We start from the raw sequence: 13,637 nt of genomic DNA on the forward strand, positions 1-13,637 counted from the left end.
AGGTAACCTCCTGAGGCTTAGGAGCTTCCCAAGGGCCCCCATGGCCTCCCTCTGAATGATCCAACTCATCACCTGTCATTCAGTACATCACCCCCACAGTCCTGGACCTGGGCTCTGGTTCTTTATCTACCAAGCCCTAACAACCCCTTCCTTAGGGACCATGGTATGGACACACAGTGGGGCACAGGCCAGGAGGCTGGTAAAGTCTGTGTGGCCTGAGTGGCACTCCAGGCTTTTCCGAGCTTCCCACTCCCAGTCATTCATCCAAGTCGGTAAGGTGCCCCAGGTGGCCCCATCGGAGATGACCTTGCCCATGTGGAGCTCCCACAGGGCTGGATGCATTCCCCGGCCTGTGTCTGCGGCTCCCTGCATCCTGTGGTGTACATATAACTGGCAGCTCCTGAGAACCAGCTGGCAGGACACTTGCTGCGGGAACAAGTCTATGGGCTCCTGCACACCCCATTGCCTTCCCCCAGGGCTGTGTTTTTGACATGGGATTATCTTTGACCCTCAGAGAGACATCCTCACTGCCAACTCCACAAGCTCAATAGTTGGGCCTCAAGGCAGACTCTCATCTGGAGGTTTTAGACCCTGTCTTGTCCTGATTCAGTGACTGGCCAAGTGCACTCTCAGAAACCTTCCCCAAAGGCCCAGGAAAGAGGAGCTAGCAGGAAACACTAGTTACTAGAAGAGATTGCTAAAGGAAGAGAAACCAGGACCTAGAAACTTGGAGACCCTCCACCCTTCAGGCTGAAATCTGCTTCAGCCACTTACTAGTTGCAGGGCCTTTGGAAGGTTACCTAATATTTCTGAGCCTCAGTTTTCTCAATAGGAATAATAACAACTGTCTCATCCTATGATGAGAGAATTAAATGATGCATGCAAAGGGATGAGCTTAAGGCCTAGCACCTCATAAATGCTTACAAAATGGTACCTATCATCCTTATCGAGGACAGATAGATCAAGGCCTCCAACCAAGGGAGTGGTGGGTTGTTGGTTGCTTAGCCACAGTAGGCAGCTGGTTAGAAGCTAGAATAGAAACACAAAGTCCCAAGCCTGGTGCTAAGCAGTCTGTATATATTATCTCATTTAAATTCTTCTTTTCCTCTGTCAAAGCAGAGGTCTGGGAAGTTCCCGCTGTGACTCAGCAGGTTGAGAACGTGACTGGTATCCAAGAGGATGTGGGTTCAATCCCTGACCTTGCTCAGTGGGTTAAGGATCTGACATTGCCATAAGCTACAGTGTGGGTGGCAGACACCACTCAATCCCGTGTTGCTGTGGCTGTGGTGTAGGCCAGCATCTGCAGCTCTGATTCGATCCCTAGCCTGGGAACTTCCATATGCTGCATCTGTGGCCATAAAAGGAAGAAAAGAAAAAAAAAAGTAGAGGTTTGGGGAGTTTCTGCTGCGGCACAACAGGATCAACAGTATCACTGCAGTGGCAGGGATAGGAATCCCTGGCCCAGGCGCAGTGGGTTAAGGTTCTGGCACTGCCCCAGATTTGATATATGGCCTGGGAATTCCTTATGCTGTGGGGCAGCCAAAAAAAAAAAAAAAAAAGTAGAGGTTTGGAACAGAAACTTTTATTTATTTAGTTTGTTATTTTCTTATTTATTGGCTGTAGGGTATACCAACTTCATGTGGGATCTCAGTTCCCAGACAGGTGATTGAACCTGGGCCACAGCGGTGAAAGCACAGAGTCCTAACCACTAGGCCACCAGGGAACTCCCTCCTAAAGCCTTTCTAGCTCTGTGAGTCCTTGTAGAAGGTCTGCAGTTTACGTTGTACTATTCACATTATAGAGCCAACCTCTAATCCTGTGAGCGTTCTAACAGTTGACAATGGCCACACAACTAACCTGAAACTAGAACCAGTGGGATGGATGGCTCCATCTTCCCCCAGAGTCTGGGAGCAGACTCTCTGAGGGGGTGGGTGAGAACTGAGAGCCCCGACAAGGGCCTGGGGAGGTACATGACACTTGAAAATGGCATCATGGAAGTTTGGCTCTGGCTCCTGCCCAATATCTGTTTCTGCCGGGTGGTGCTGGGCCATGGGGCCTGGGTCTGCAACTCATCAGCACCCCCCATCAGCCCTCCCCTGACTGACACATGGGGGCCTTCGGTTATCACTAAGGAGAGCACGGCTAAGGGTGAGCCAAGGTTGGTCTCAGTGCAGGGGCCCGGTGTCCCTTCCCTGCTGGACACCTTCAGGCAGGGGACTATGTTCCCATTGGCCAAGCACCTCCAGGTTGACTGAGCTCTGCTATATGTTTGCTTTTTTGTGTGTTTTTTGTCTTTTTGCCTTTTCTAGGGCCGCTCCTGCGGCATATGGAGGTTCCCAGGCTAGGGGTCAAATCGGAGCTGGAGCCACCGACCTACACCAGAGCCACAGCAATGCGGGATCCAAGCCGAGTCTGCGACCTCCACCACAGCTCAAGGCAACGCCGGATCCTTAACCCACTGAGCGAGGCCAGGGATCGAACCTGCAACCTCATGGTTCCTAGTCGGATTCGTTAACCACTGAGCCACAACAGGAACTCCCTGAGCTCTGCTATATGAACAACACCAGGAAATATGCAGAAACCTCACTCATTCAATAAATATTTATTGAATGTCGACAGTGTGCCTGGCCCTGAGCTGGCTGCGGGGAATTGGACAAAAATTCCTGCTTACATTCTAGTAAAAGAAGTCTTAAGGGAAAGCAGAAGTAGGATGGGAAATAAAAGAGAGCAAATCTCTCTTAGCACAAGGTAGTCAAGAAGGCCTCTGAGCTGAGGGAGGGAAGTACAGCTAGAAAGAGTATTCCAGACAGAGGAAAGGGCCCAGGCAAAGGCTCTGAGACAGGAAAACGTGGAGTATTTGGAGGTCAGCAAGACCAGTGTGATGTGGACAGACAGCCAGCTCCCCCTCAATAAATGCCAGCTGAACAAATTAGCAAATGATCATAAGACTTTCTGTGTCCAGCTGAGCCAGAGTAACAGGGACTGGGTTTACAACCTCACCTAAAACCACTGAAATACCCCTTTAAGCATATGAAACAGTGGTTCTCAAGACAGTGGATGCCAGGCAATGAAAAATAGTGATTCCTGGGAGTCAGGAAACAAATGAGATCAGCCCTATGAATGGTCCACCTCACTGCCTGAAGAAAGTTTCCAGACCAGAGCATAATGAGAGGAAAGCAAGTGAAGTCTGGCAGCCTCCCCACACTGAAAAAATGAAGCTGTGAGTACAGGACGCAAGGCGGAGGACCAAAAGGGCAAGAGCTGCATGCAGGAGTTCCCTGGTGGCTCGGCAGCTTACTGAGGCATTGTCACTGCTGCAGCAGGGGTTCCATTCCTGGCCTAGGAATTTTTGCATACTGCAGGCACAGCAAAAAAGGGGTCAGGGAGCTGCTAGGAGTTTCCACTGTGGCACAACATGGGTGGCATCTCTGCAGCGCTAGGATGCAAGTTAGATCCACAGCCTGGCACAGTGGGTTAAAGGATACAGTGCTGTCACAGCTGCAGCACAGGTTGTAACTGCAGCTCAAATCTGATCCCTGACCGACTGGGGAACTGCATATGCCACAGGGCAGCCAAAAAAAGGGGGAGGGGTGCCTGCATGCCGAGAATTCTAGAGTTCTATAGAGGGTACCTCTGCAGTAATTCTGCTCGTGGGGGCCTTTGATTATCACTAAGGAGAGCATGGCTCCTTAGTGATAACCTTAGCCTGCATGTAATGAAACCACTAGAAAGTACGTTAAGAACCACCCAGGGAGTTCCCGTCATGGTGCAGTGGTTAATGAATCCGACTAGGAACCATGAGGTTGCGAGTTCGATCCCTGCCCTTGCTCAGTGGGTTAACGATCCGGCGTTGCCGTGAGCTGTGGTGTAGGTTGCAGATGTGGCTCGGATCCCGCGTTGCTGTGGCTGTGGTGTAGGTCGGCTGCTACAGCTCCGATTCAACCCCTAGCCTGGGAACCTCCATATGCCGCGGGAGCGGTCCAAGGAAATGGCAAAAAGACAAAAAAAATAAAGTATCTGAATCGACATGGAGTTCCCGCCGTGGCGCAGTGGTTAACGAATCCGACTAGGAACCATGAGGTCGCGGGTTCGATCCCTGCCCTTGCTCAGTGGGTTAAGGATCCGGCGTTGCCGTGAGCTGTGGTGTAGGTTGCAGACGCGGCTCGGATCCCACGTTGCTGTGGCTCTGGCGTAGGCCAGTGGCTAAGCTTCGATTCGACCCCTAGCCTGGGAACCTCCATATGCCGCGGGAGCGGCCCAAAGAAATAGCAAAAAAAAAAAAAAAAAAAAAAAAAAAAGAACCACCCAGAATGGTGAGAAAGAACAATCCTTGGAGTTCACACAGAGCTGTGGAGAGTGTTGTTTCCTAAAAACAAAGTGGAAACCTCACAACTAATGGGACATTGCGTAGAGCAGTCAAAAGAGTTTTCGGCTATTGCGTAGAGCAGTCAAGAGAGTTTTTGGCTCAGAAGTGGGGAAAAAAGTAAATGCTACTCTGATCCCAGCTAACAAAAAAGTAAGATCTGAAAGAACCAAACTGTTTCCAAATAACTTTTGCACCCCAGGACAAAGCTCAAGGACATTTATAAGAGTAGAGAAAATATCCAGCACCCAGGAGTTCCCATTGTGGCTCAATGGTAACAAAACCAGCTAGTATACATGAGGACACGGGTTCGATCCCTGGCCTTGCTTAGTGGGTTAAGGTGCGATGTTGCTGTGAGCTGTGGTGTAGACCGCAGATGAGGCTCGAATCTCAGCACTGCTGTGGCTGTGGTGTTGGTCAGCAGATACAGCTCTGATTTGACCCCTAGCCTGGGAACTTCCATATTCTGTGGGTGCAGCCCTAAAAGGACCCCCCCAAAAAAATCCAGCACCCAATAAAATAAAATTATCAATGCCTGCTAACCAATAAAAATAAGTACATATACAAAGACACAGAGAAATATGACACATAATGAGAATAAAACCCAATAAATTAAAATCCATCTAGAAATTACCCAGATGATAGAATTATCACGGACATTAAAATATAGTTATTCTAACTATATTCCACATATGCAAAAAGATAAAGATTGACCACGTTAAGTAAAGATATAGAAGATTTTTTTTTAAAAGACCCAGAGTTCCCTGGTGGCTCAGTAGGTTGAGGACTCGGTATTGCTACTTCTGTGGCTCTGGTTGATTCTGAGGCTCAAGTTCGAATCCAGACCCTAGAACTTCTTGCATGCCACAGGTGCAGTCAAAAAAAAAAAAAAAAAAAAAGACCCAATTTAAAATGATGAAAACCGGGAGTTCCCGTTGTGGGGCATTGGAAACAAATCCAGCTAGGAACCATGAGGTTGCGGGTTTGATCCCTGGCCTCGCTCGGTGGATTAAAGATCCGGCATTGCTAGTGAGCTGTCGTGTAAGTCTAAAAAGCAGAATAAATAAATAAATAAATTAAATTAAATTATGAAAACCATAATGTCTGACATAAAAAATACAATAGATGGGAGTTCCCGTTGTGTTGCAGTGGTTAACGAATCCGACTAGGAACCAAGAGGTTGCAGGTTCGGTCCCTGCCCTTGCTCAGTGGGTTAACGATCCGGCGTTGCCGTGAGCTGTGGTGTAGGTCACAGACAAGGCTCAGATCCTGCGTTGCTGTGGCCAGTGGCTACAGCTCCGATTAAACCCCTAGCCTGGGAATCTCCATATGCCACAGGAGTGGCCCTAGAAAAGGCAAAAAGACAAAAAAAAAAAAAAAAAAAAAAATACAATAGATGGCATTCTCTGGCGGCCCAGCATTGTCAGTGCTGTCGCACTGTTCTCTCTGTGGCCGCACAGGTTTGCTCCCTTCCAGTGAATTTCATATGCCAGGAATGCAGCCAAGAAGAAGGGACAAGAGGAAACCTTTGTGGGTGATGATATGTGATATGTTCATTATCTTGAATGTGATGATTATTTCACAAATGTATACCTATGTCAAAGCTTATCAAACTGCATACATTTTTTGTGTGTGTGCTTTTTAATGCTGCACTCACAGTATATGGAAGTTCCCAGGCTAGGGGTTAAATTGAAGCTACAGCTGCCTTCACCACAGCCACGGCAACACGAGATCCGAGCCACATCTGCGACCTACACCATAGCTCACCGCAATGCCAGATCCTTAACCCACTGAGCAAGGCCGGGGATTGAATCCACATCCTCATAGATCCTAGTTGGATTCATTCACTGCTGAACCACGAAGGCAACTCCCTACATAGGTGCAGTTTATTGTATGCCAATTAACCTCAATTAATCTGTTTGAAACATGATTAAAAGGAGGTATATATGATGTGGTGTCTCTACTGTTAACTTGCTATATCGCCCCAGACATGCTGGTATGCTTTACTGAGACTTAGGTTTCTTCCTCTGTAAAGGTCAGAAAGCAACAGAATCCAAAAGTGCTAGTTGAAGCCAGAAAGAGACGTTATCTGAAGGAACGTGATAGAATCCTGCAGTGATAGAATCCTGCAGTGTCCCAGGAAACCTTCTCTGTTCATCTCTTCTCTTTGCTTCTCTGATGACAGCTTTCTCCATTTCCCTATCTACGTGGCAGGAAAAGAAAGCTAGCAGCTTCTGAGTTTTGCCTGGTACAGGTTTAATTACACACAGAGATGCTTAATTGGCTCCCTGTCAATCCTAGGCCCAAATGTAAATACTTAGGAGAAGATCTTCTGGTGCACTCTGGTTAGGACTTTACCATGCATCATGCCATGTAGTCAGTGGGCAGGAGCCTGTAGTATGAACCTGGCTGGTCTTGCATCCTACAGAGAGAGGACAGGACAAGTGCTAGGAAAATACCTGGTGGACAGATCACCAGAGGGATGTCAGAAGGTACTATCAAGATATTGGCCAGAATTCAGGAGACCCGCCCTGTCCTGTAATAACCATGCCTCTAGATGAGGGCACTCCGGGAAGGCTCCTGGAAGAAGTGCCATTGATATCAGGCCTTCAGGAAAATTATATTTGGTCCCGGGCCTCACTCAGTGGGTTAAGGATCCGGTGTTGCCGTGAGCTGTGGTGTAGATAACAGATGTGGCTCGGATCTGGCGTTGCTGTGGCTCTAGCGTAGGCTGGCGGCTACAGCTCTGATTCAACCCCTAGCCTGGGAACCTCCATATGCCGAGGAAGCGGCCCTAGGAAAAAAGAAAAAAAGGAAAAAAAAAAAAGAAAGAAAAATATACCCTGCATCTGTGTGGCCTTTGAAATTTACTAAGTGCTTTCATAACCTCTCTTTTATTTCTTTAGGGTCACACCTGTGGCTAATGGACATTTCCAGGGTAGGGGTCAAATCAGAGCTGCAGCTGCCAGCCTATGCCACAGCCACAGCAAGGCGGGATCCAAGCTGTATCTGTGACCTACACCACAGCTCACAGCAACACCGGATCCATAATCCACTAACAAGGCCAGGGATTGAACCCGCATCTTCATGGATACTAGCTGGGTTGGTAACCCACTGAGCTACAACAGGAACTCCACATAACCTCTCTTCATCTAGACCCATCCTCTCAATTTCTCTAGGGTTAACTGGATTATACATGGAAACTGCCAAATGGAGATACTGAGTGACTTGCCTAAGTTCACATAGCTTGGGAGGGCAAGCTCCAGGCTTCTGACCCCAGAGCCCAGATTTGTTCCCTATCCAGGGAGGTTTCCAATGGGGCGGGGGAGGGGTGGTTGATCTCTGAGTGTTCAACGGGGGTGAGGAGAGAGAGATGCTCAAGTAGCAGCTTGGAGCTTCTGTGTGCTTGCACACTGTGTCCTCCAGAAGATGCCCTACCCCCCACCTTCCTTCTCTCTAGACTCCTAGTTGGGAAGGAAGTCCTCCAGGAGCCAAGTGGGCCACATTTGGGGTGGGGGCGGGGGGCAGAAGACAACCATCTGGAGCTCACACCACAGACTCTGGCAGAGAGGTCAGGTGGTCTCTTGTCAGCTAGCCCCTCAACCACTGTCCCTGACTGTGCTGTCCACCCCAGAAGCCCCTGTTTCCCACTCTACCTCTCAGAGCCCTCCCCAGCATTCCAGGATTCCTAGCACACCAATCTGGTCACTATCTGAGGCAGAAAGGGCCTTAGGGCGTTATCCATTCAAAAGGCCCATAAAAGCTTCATAAGGTAAAAAAAAAGTTAAAAAATTAAAAAATTAATATCAAAAAAAAATAAAATAAAAAGGAGTTCCCGCTGTAGGTCAGTGGGTTCGATTCCTGGCCTCCCTCAGTGGGTTGAGAGATCTGGTGTTGCTATGAGCTGTGGGGTAGGCTGCAGATGTGGCTTGGATCCAGTGCTGCTGTGGCTATGGCTGTGGCTAGTGGCTGCAGCTTCAGTTTGACTCCTGGCCTGGGAATCTCCACACGCCATGGGTGAGGCCCTAAAAAAGAATCCCCCAGAGTTCCCGTCTTGGCTCAGTGGTTAACGAACCCAACTAGCATCCATGAGGACACGGGTTCGATCCTAGGCTTTGCTCAGTGGGTTAAGGATCCGGCATTGTTGTGAACTGTGGTATAGGTCACAGACATGGCTCAGATCCCCAGCTGCTGTGGCTGTGGCGTAGGCTTGGCGACTACAGCTCCAGTTGAACCCCTAGCCTGGGAACCTCCATATGCCTCAAGTGTGGCCCTAAAAAGACAAACCCCCCCCCCAAAAAAAAGCCTCAGAACGTCATTAACAAACCTCCAACTGCGTGCACAACTCCAAGTATGTGGGGGTTTCTGGAATAAACATCCAGAGACACCAGCTGAGTCTCAAAGGGGGGTCCAGGACCCAAATGAGATACAGAACAATTATCTGTTGAGCCTTTCACTATAAAGGTGTTAATACACATAAGGCTCCCACGATTTTAAGTGTTCTTTAAGGCATGAGTTGGTCCACAGCCTGCTTTTGTAAATAAAGGTTTATTGTAATACAGCTACACCCACATTTTTGCATTGTCTATGGCGGCTTTCCCACTATAGCTATCAGGGCAGAGTTGAGTTGCTATAACAAAGATATTAACTGCATGGCTCAAAAAGTCCTCTAAGGGTTGGCTGCCATTATGATGCTGATTATACTTATGAAAAAAACAGCATGCCCCATTCTACACAACTAGTAATCTGGGGCCTGAATCTATGTCTCTGTTCAAGGATTCTGTAACACATCTCTCTGCCTCTCTTCTTCAAACACTTTAAAACACAGTGCTCATTCATTCATTCAGCAAGTTTCAGGGAGCCCGTGCTGTGTCCTCCAGGATGAGATAGTGAGGGTGGGGTGTGGGGTTCAGGCGGAGGGACAAGCTGACTTTATGGCATTGCAGAATGACCTCACTCTACCTCCAAGGGCCCTAAGTGTTAGCCGCGGACACGTTTGCCACCTCATCTGCTCCAGTCACACTGGCCTTCTTCTTTTCTGTCAAAAACAAAAATTTTCTTCCTACCCCAGAACCTTTGCATATGCTGGTTTAGCTGTCTCTTTCCTGTCATTCAGGTCTCAGATCAGACATCAGCATTCAATTAAGTCTCCTGGGCCCAAGTCACTGTTTATTCTTACAAGGCACTTACCACCATGTGAAATAATTTTCTCTGGGCCTCAGTTGCCTTCTCTATAAACTATGTAAGGTGGAATATGAAAGTTGGATGAGAAGCCCCTAACTTTGTGATTTGAACATTCTATGGTTTGAAAGTACTTGTTATTAGGTAATATATATGACATGAGTGAGCCTCAGTCCCAGCTCAGGCCCTGGGGATTGGAGGGAAAATCTCTACTGAGGGATGAGGGAAGGAAGCAGTGGAGGAGGAGCAGGAGGAAGAAAGACTGAGAATCAGACAGGCAGAGATGGCTCTGAGTGGTGAAGGCCAGAGGCCAGGGAAGAAATGCCCTGAAAAGGGAGGCAGCTGAAGAGGAGGCAACTCCACCAGAGGCATGGGATTGGGGTTGTGGGGAGGACTTCTTTCACTTTTTTGGCCAATGAGCTTCAGAGTTGTTTGAAATTTGTATAACAGGTATGTATAATTTTTGCAACTGGAAGAATTAAAATGCATATGCCCTTTGACCCAGCAATTCTACTTACAGGAATTTCCCCACAGATAAAGGCATGTGTGAAATTACTCATGGACAAGGCTATTGACAGCAGTGGTGTTTGAAACAGCGAAAAACTGGAAGCAATCTAAATGTCCATCAAAAGGGGACAGGCTAAATAGTGTCAAAGCTAATGTTCTTAAAGGAAACGGATTTGGGTTGTTGGGTTAGAAGAAACCAACTCGCCTTTTGAGAATTTTTGCCTAGTAAGTATCAGTACTATCAAGTTTAACATTTGCGATCTTGGAAAATAATCCAGAAAAGTTAACCCTCCTTTGACGGGCTCTTCTAATCACAGACCAAGACGGTGTCAACCAAATTTAAGTAGCCATTGCATTTAATAGCTGTCTTCCTCAATCATTTTGTAATCTAAATTACTTGGGTTTATGCATTTTGAGGACATGTTTTGGCTCTCGAGATTTTATTTACTTATCTTGTAGGTAGTACAAAACGTAGAGATTAATGATAGTAAAATATGAGTACTAAATTCAAGAAGTATGTGTAATGACTGGACAGCTGTTTGGCAAATAGTTTACTGACCCAGCAGACTTAATTCTGCTCCTGTTGGAAAAAAAATCTGTCGATTTTTCTGGCTTTATACTGGTTGTAAAGGAAACAGAATAATTGTGTTTTCCTTAACTGGTAGTTGAATATAGAACTTAGGAATAAAAGATGGTTTTCTCTTTTTGGAATGTTTTGTATTTGAACCTTAATAAAACTTAACATGCAAAAAAAAAGGCAGCAGGCGGGGGGAGGCGGGGGGGGGGGGACCGGCTAGACAAACCAGGGTACATCCACAACATGGTACAATATAGAGACAATAGGAGTTCTTGTTGTGGCTCAGTGGGTTAAGAACTTCACTGGTATTCATGAGGATGAGGGTTTGATCCCTGGCCTTGCTCAGTGGGTTAAGGATCAGTATTGCTGCAAGCCGTGGAGCAGATGTGGCTTGGATTCGGTGTTGCCATGGCTGAGGTGTAGGCCAACAGCTGCAACTCCAAGTCAGCCCCTCGCCTGGTAACTTCCGTAGGCTGTAGGTGTAGTCCTAAAAAGAAAAAGAACAAAAAAAGAAAAAGAAAATACATAGCAAGTCTGCTAAATGCTGATGTTGAATAATCTCCAAGATCTCTGCCAAATGAAAGAAACAAGGTGCAGAACAATGTATACAGGATGCTACCATTTGTCTGAAAAACTAGACACACAAATGTTTATAACTGCTCAAAATACCTCTGGAACTTGTACCAGTTGCCAAGGGAAGGGGCTGGGGTTAATATTCAAATTCTTTTTACAAAATTGAGGTAAAATTCACACAACATGAATCATTTTAACCATTTTAAAGTATATAATTCAGTCATTCAGTGTTGTTCAACCATCACCTGTATCTAGCTCTACACATCTTCATTACCCCAAAAAGAAACCCCTGAATCCATTAGCACTCACTTCCCGTCTCCTCTCCTCTAGCCCCTGACAACCACTAATCTGCTTTGCGTCTATAGGGGTTTGCTGGTTTGGGATCTTTCATATAGGTGGAATCATATAGATGGAATCATATGATATGTGAGCTTCAGCACCTGGCTTTTTTCATTTAACATGTTTTTGCAGCTTATCCACGTCAAAACTTACTGTGGATTTTTTATTTTTTCTTTCTCTTTCTGTCTTTTCAGGGCCATACCCTCGGCATGTGGAGGTTCCCAGGCTAGGGGTCCAATCAGAGCTGTAGCCACCAGCCTACACCAGAGTCACAGCAACACCAGATGCAAGCCGCGTCTGTGACCGACACCACAGCTCACAGCAACGCTGGATCCTTAACCCACTGAGCGAGGCCAGGGACCAAACCTGCAACCTCATGGTTCCTAGTCAGATTTGTTAACCACTGAGCCATGACGGGAACTCCGATACTTACTACGGATTTTTATATTCTATTGTATGGATATAATACATTTTGTTTATCCATTCATCAGTTGATGGACATTTGGGTTGTCTTCACTATTTGGCTCTTCTGAATGGCGCTGCTATGAACATTCATGTACAGGTTTTTGTTTGAACACCTGTTTTCAGTTCCTTGGGGTACATACCCAGGAGTGGAATTGCTGGGTCTTATGGTAGTTTCATGTTTAACTTTTTGAAGAACTGCAACTGTTTTCTTTTTCTTTTCTTTCTTTCTTTTTTTTTTTTTTGCATTTTAGGGCCATACCCACAGCACATGGAGGTTCCTAGGCTAGAGGTCAAATCGGAGCTACAGCTACAGCTGCCGGCCTACCCCACAGGTCACGGCAACGCCGGATCTTCAACCCACTGAGCGAGGCCAGGGATCAAAACCACAACCTCATGGTTCCTAGTGGGATTCGTTTCTGCTGCGCCACGACGGGAACTCCGAACTACAACTGTTTTTAATATTCTTTTGTACTTCTGATTTTTTTTTTTTTTTTTTTTCTTTTTAGGGCTGCACCTGTGGCATTTGGAAGTTTCTGGGCTAGGCGTCATATTGGAGCTGCAGCTCCAGGCCTACACCACAGGCACAGCCACAACAACGCAGGATCGGAGCCTCATCTTTGACCTATTCCTCAGTTTGTGGCAACTCTGGATCCTTAAACCACTGAGTGAGGCCAGGGATCAAACCCAAATCCTCATGAACACTAGTCAGATTCTCAACCCACTGAGCCACAATGGAAACTCCTGAATTTTAAACTATGAATACAACATGCAAATATTAGCCCTTCCCAAGAAAAAGAAAAAGGAAAAAAATAAAGGTGGATATTCATGGAGGAAAAAAAAGGCAAGGGATTATGGTTAGATAAGAAATTAGCAAATATCAGAGTTTCTGTCGTGGCTCAGTGGTTAATGAATCCAACTAGGAACCATGAGGTTGCGGGTTTGATCCCTGGCCTTGCTCAGTGGGTTAAGGATCTGGTGTTGCCATGAGCTGTGGTGTAGGTTGCAGACACGGCTCGGATCCTGTGTTGCTGTGGCTCTGGTGTAGGCCGGTGGCTCCAGCTCCGATTCGACCCCTAGCCTGGGAATCTCCATATGCTGTGGGAGCGGCCGTAGAAAATGGCAAAAAAGAGAAAAGAAAATAAAGAAAGAAAGAAAGAAAGAAAGAAAGAAAGAAAGAAAGAAAGAAAGAAAAGAAAGAAAGAAAGAAAGAAAGAAAGAAAGAAAGAAAGAAAGAAAGAAAGAAAGAAAGGAAGGAAGGAAGGAAGGAAGGAAGGAAGGAAGGGAGAAAGAAAGAAATTAGCAAATATCAATCTAGACGATTTCTGGAAGAAAACTGTGTTTTGGACTTGGACCTAAATTCAGACTCAATTTCTGTTTTTCCATTCTAGTTCTACTAGTTGAGTATAGGGAGACCTGGGTTCAAACTCAGTCCTGTCAGTTACAGCTGGGCATCATTGTACAGGTTACTTAACTTCTCTATACCTCAAATGTAAAATAAGGAAAAATAATCTCCTCGGCCAGCTGTGAGTGGTGACTGAGCTCAGGGAGAGGTGATACACTTAGCCCTGTGCCTGGCATGCAGTTGGCAGACTAGGTAAGTGGCTTTACACTAGCAGGGTCAGGAGCCAACCT

This window comes from Sus scrofa, chromosome 1, assembly GCF_000003025.6.
Source record: "Sus scrofa isolate TJ Tabasco breed Duroc chromosome 1, Sscrofa11.1, whole genome shotgun sequence".
Taxonomy (NCBI): domain Eukaryota; kingdom Metazoa; phylum Chordata; class Mammalia; order Artiodactyla; family Suidae; genus Sus; species Sus scrofa.